Here is a 6,000-nt window from a genome sequence, read left to right on the forward strand (position 1 = left end):
AAAAAAAATTCTTATATGCTTGATATAAAATTTACTGACTCGATTAATCAGAAATTTTACATATTGTTCGATAAATTAGTCATTTGCTACATGTATAATTGACTGCGTGTGTAGCTTGTTCGTGTTCAATCATATTCATATGCGTTAAATTACATCACAAAAATATAAGATGAGAGGAGTAAATATTGTGGGGACAGAAGAAATGGGGACCTTAATGGGGACCCTATAATTACTACTACCATAATATATTGTGTAAGATTTGGCGACTAAGGACCACACAAGTTACACATTATATACTGCAAGTCGGTTTTGCCACTATTTTCTTGAGTCAGCTTGCGTTGTTTACTTGGCGGGCGTAAGTGAATTGACAATAACGGCTCTAATGGGTGGCCATAATAAGTTGATGATGAAAACGACATTAAAGCAACAACAGATCTATTGTAACTGTATAGGGCAAAATATATTCATATTTAGAGCCCGTTTGGACATAAAAAAATTTTATTTTTTTCAAAAAACATTTTGAAAACAATGTTTTGTTATCAATTTTTTTTTTTAAAACAATGTTTTATTATCAAATCTTACAATTTTTCCAATCTCACTTGAAAATGCATTTTCAACGTTGAAACCAGTTTTTTAATTGAAAATGGGAAGGTTGCTAGTGTTTAGTTGCAAAATATGTTGAAAAAAAGATATCCATATATGTTGCAAAAATTATAAACACAACTTCATCTTCAATTCAAATTTTAGTGAAATTCAAAAATTGAAAAAAAAAAATGGAATTCATGTCCAAACGCCTACTTATACTTGCATAATTAAGCGACACGTGGAACTGGAGACAGATGGAAAGCGAAACAGGTGAAAATCAAGTCCGGAAGCAGCAATCTCGGTTGTCCCCGAAGGGAACGTTGCTCATAAAGACAAATACATGCTTGCCACCCGGTAACATGCAATGGAGAATATTCTATAACATTAAGTACATAGGTCGTTATAGAGAATATGGTATTCATAGCTTGCCGTTACACATTCTTCAATGTCCCCATAATTGTCATTTAAGAGGGGCTTGATTCTAGGACCTTGTTCCCTAGGTGCAACTATAAATAGTGAATTCAACAACCATTGTAGGGACACGAATTTTCTGACAAACTTATGCTATATACTGTTCAAAGCTCAATAACATTTTATTTTCTTGCTTCTTAATATCGTTATTACTGCCTTCGGAAGCTCTGCTCCCGGAATCAAGATCTATGTTGTCTTATCTCAATTTCAACGCTAAGTTTTACATTCTTATTTAATTTTATTTTATCATTTTGGGATCAAATCGATTCACTTGTCTATAAATCACGTATAAATTTAACTGTACCATTTTACGGGTAAATAATGTGGCGTCCACCGTGGGGCTTAGACAGTTGCGTAATTGAGTTGATCCTTACATCTATTACTAACCTGTTTGATTCTTTGTTCTTAGCAAAAATCATAAAGAATGCCAGATAACGATATCAATGTCGCACACAACGTTGAGGCCCAAGGAAATCAGCCTCAGCACAAAGACTCGATCAGTGATACCCGCAACGTGGGGGATGAGGCCATGCCAGTCCATGGCGGGCAATATCCACGACATGTTCGAGAGGCAACTCTTGATGATGTTGAAGACGAGCAAGTCATTGAAACAGTAAAAATCCTGAGGGAGCAACAAAAGGCTATTATGGGCCACCTCTCACGACAGGATCAGGTCATGACGGAGTTGAGGTAGGCGTTGTCGGGTGCTTTCAGTTTCAACAACGCGAATGGACGAGGTCCAGTTCCTCCCGGTGCTCTCGCAAACCAAAAAATGCAGAGGGTTGACAACAACACCCCGAGGGACGAAGTCGGTTTCAACAGGGCCAGGGGGAACGGTAGCGAATCCGGTAACAATAATGAGAATGATCCCTTTAAAACAGAACTCATGCGGTTTATGAGGGAAATAAACGCCCGAATGGATCAAATTCCGAGTACATCACCAATATTGAAAGGACCGGACTCAAAGAAATACACCCAATTGTCGTTCAAACCAAAAGCGACACCAGAGTTGATCCTGAAGCGGTTCAAGATGAGAGATGTGCCAAAAGATGATGGGACTTCGGATCCTTAGGAGCACATCATCACCTATACAACAGCGGTGAAGGGGAATAACTTGGCTCCACACGAGATTGAGTCAGCCTTATTGAAGAAACTCGGGGAGACCTTCACGAAAGGGGCCCTGACATGGTATTCGCTTCTACCCATCACTCAATAGATTCCTTCGAGATGCTCGCGGATTCTTTTATCAAGGCCCATGTCAGTTCCAAGAAGGTACAGGCCCAAAAGGCCGACATATTCAGGATTGCGCAAGGAGAGTCTGAATTACTGCGGGAGTTCGTGACCAGATTCTAGAAAGAAAGAATATTGTTACCGGACGTACCAGACGAGTGGCCAGTTGAAGCATTTACTAAATGGCTGAATCCGAGAAATTCTGATGCTTCCCAAAAATTAAAAAAAGTCCGATCGAGTTTCAAGCAACAACATAGGCGAATGTTCACAACCGGTACGAGTCGAACGTAAGAGTTGAGGATGACTAGCTCGGTTTACCAGCATCAACCAAGGGTCGGGGCCGGGAGAAGAATAACGAGAAATTGAAGGATGATTTCGACACAGATCGACGGTCTTCCAAGGGTCGATTTTTGCCCAATGAAAGGGCCGAAGGACACGCAGAGGTTTTCGGTCGGCGGATAGATTCGTTGCCGATAGGAGAGCTGATCGCAGCCGAAATAATATATCATTGCAGGACAAGAAGATATTGGGCTCCCTCGACTCCTCCTACCCCAGTATATTCGAATACAACTTCAACGTCAGCATAGTGGAATTAGTGTCGGCTATGAGGAATATTAAGGAAGCACGGTTCCCGAGGCCAATGAGATCCGATCCTAGTCAGAGGGATCTTAATTTATGGTGCGAGTACCATGGGACCAACGGCCACCGGACTGGGGGATGTCAGCATTTGCGTGAGGAGGTGACGATATTGCTAAAAAATGATCATCTAAGAGAATTCTTAAGAGAGCGATATAAGAACAACTACGACCACAATCAGGATATCACGGAACCCTCAAAAGCAGGAAAAAATCCTCATCGTTTGACGATCAACATGATTTTTGGTGGGAACGAGATTAATGGTGTGACATTTTCGGCAGCAAAAAAGATGAAGGTATCAGTAACCCACAGTAAGAGACTCCGAAAAGTCGATGAGGATGGCATTACTTTTACGGAGGAGGACGCAGATGGACTATTGCTACCGCACAATAATGCCCTGGTAATTTTCCTGAATATTTTGAATTTTAAAATTAAACATGTTTGGTGGACCCAGGGAGTTCAGCCAATATTATCCAATGGAGAGTGCTAGAACAAGCCAAGCTAACAGGAAGCATTATTCCAACCACATAGCTCTTCGCCTGGTTCAATTTGGCAAACAACCCAAGGGGATATACTGCAGCCCACGAATGTCGAGGGGGTAATGAAGACGCCCCTTTTTGAAGTAGTAGATGGCGATATGGGTTACAATATCATTCTTGAAAGACCATGGTTGCACGAGATGAAGGTTGTGTCGTCAACATATCATCAACTTTTGAAATTCCCAATGCTGGAGGGAATCAAATAGATAAGAGCTGACCAACCGGCAACAAGAGAGATGAACGCGATCTCAGTTTCCAGTAGCAAAGGGAAGGAGCATGCGACATAGCAATTACAGGAACCAGGCCCTTCTCCCGAGCAAAACGAAGTCAACAGGGGGGAGAAATCGGCGAAATCCTATCTGGAACCAAGATATTTCCAGGTACCAAAAGAGATGGACGCAACCAAATCTACAGCGGAAGAACTCGAGCAAGTTGCATTGTTTGAGAAATTCTTGAAGAGGAAATTCCACTTAGGTATAGGACTAAACCCTGAGCTTAGTTCAGGATTTATTGAATTTATTAAATTTAACGTTGACTATTTTGTGTGGTCGTATGCGGATATGACAGGTATCCCGCCAGAAGTGGTCGTGCATAAACTAAGCCTGAATCCTAACATCCCTCTGGTGAGGCAGAAAAAATGCGATATTGCCGAGGTTAGAAACAAATTCGTCAAAGAAGAGGTAACTCTATTGCTTGATATCGGTTCAATCCGAGAGGTAAAGTATCCTGACTGGTTAGCTAACGTAGTAGTAGTTCCAAAGAAGAAGAATAAACTTCGCATGTGCGTAGGCTATAAGGATCTAAATAAGGCGTGCCCAAAAGACTCGTTCTCATCGCCAAATATTGATCAAATGATTGATGCGACGGTCGAGCACGAGTTGATGAGTTTCCTCGATGCTTACTCCGGGTACAATCAAATGAAGAAGAACACGGAGGATCAGGAAAAAACTTCGTTCATAACGAACTTGGGCACATATTGCTATAATGTGATGCCTTTCGGGCTTAAGAATGACGGAGCCACTTATCAGAGGCTTGTAAATAAAATGTTTGAGAAGCAAATAGGGAAAACCGTAGACGTTTACATAGATGATATGTTGGTTAAGTCTTTAAATGCAGGTAATCATCTTAAACACTTACAAGAAATATTTGACATTCTAAGGAAGCACAACATGAAGCTTAACCTCAAAAAGTGCACATTCAGAGTCAGTTCGGAAAATTTCTTGGGGTTCCTGGTGTCACAAAGGGGGATCGAAGTCAATCCCGATAAAATTAAAGCCATCGAGGACATCCCTGACCAGCTGTCAAATGTGAAAGAGGTTTAAAGGTTGACAGGAAAACCAGTTGCTTTAAGAAGATTCATTTCCCGGTCTTCGGGAAAATGTCATCACTTCTTTTCACTTCTCAAAAAGAAGAATAACTTCTAATGGACTCTAGAATATCAGCAGGCTCTGAAGGATTTGAAAATGTATTTATCGAGTCCTCCATTACTATCAAAACCGGAGGAAGGCGAACAACTGCTGATTTACTTAGCGGTCTCGGAGGTAGCGGTAAGTGCCGTTTTAGTCCGTGAGGATGAAGGTATGCAATCTCCTATCTATTATGTTAATAAAATTTTAACGGGAATGGAAACTCGCTACCCACTTCTCAAAAAATTAGCCTTAGCTCTCGTAGTCACTGCTTGAAAGCTTAGGCCTTATTTCCAATGTCATTGGATAGCTGTGATGACAGCCTTTCCTCTCCGGGATATCCTTCACAAACCTGAACTTTCAGGTCAGCTGGTCAAGTGGGCAGTCAAAATGAGTGAATTTGATATAGAGTATAAACCTAGAACTGTGATTAAGTCACAAAATTTGGCTGACTTTGTGGCCGATTTCAGTCCAGGACTGCTACCTTTGGCTACGAAAGAAGCAGTGATTGTGTCAGAATCGACATCGGAATTTTGGACCTTGTTCACAGACGGAAATTCTAATGTGAAAGGGTTCGGGATCGGTGTAGTATTAATCACACCATCGGGAGAAACCCTAAGGCAGGACATAAGAACTGTTCCTTTAACTAACAATGAAGCCGAGTATGAGGCTTTGATTGCAGAACTTGAGCTGGCTCGGGGACTGAACTCTGAGGTCATAGAAATCAAATGTGATTCCCAACTGGTAGTAAATCAGGTCTACAGAATCTTCGAAGCCAAGGAGGAATGTATACAATAATATGTAATAAAAGTCAAGGCTCTGCTCGCACAATTCAGGGAATGGTCAATTACCCACATACCGAGGGAAGAAAATGCGGAAGTAGACACACTAGCCAATCTGGGATCGTCCACGGAAATGAAGGGATCGAACTCTGGTACAGTCGTGCAACTTATGTATTCGGTATTGGACGTGGATGGCTATTATGAAGTAAATGCGACCAATTTGGTCTAGGACTGGAGGAATGAGATTATTGACTATCTCGAACACATAAAGTTACCCGAAGATCCTAAGGCTTCCCGTTCACTTCTCACTAAAGCAGCCCGATACTGTTTCAGGGGAGGTTAATTATATAG

This window comes from Nicotiana tabacum, chromosome 14, assembly GCF_000715075.1.
Source record: "Nicotiana tabacum cultivar K326 chromosome 14, ASM71507v2, whole genome shotgun sequence".
Lineage (NCBI taxonomy): Eukaryota > Viridiplantae > Streptophyta > Magnoliopsida > Solanales > Solanaceae > Nicotiana > Nicotiana tabacum.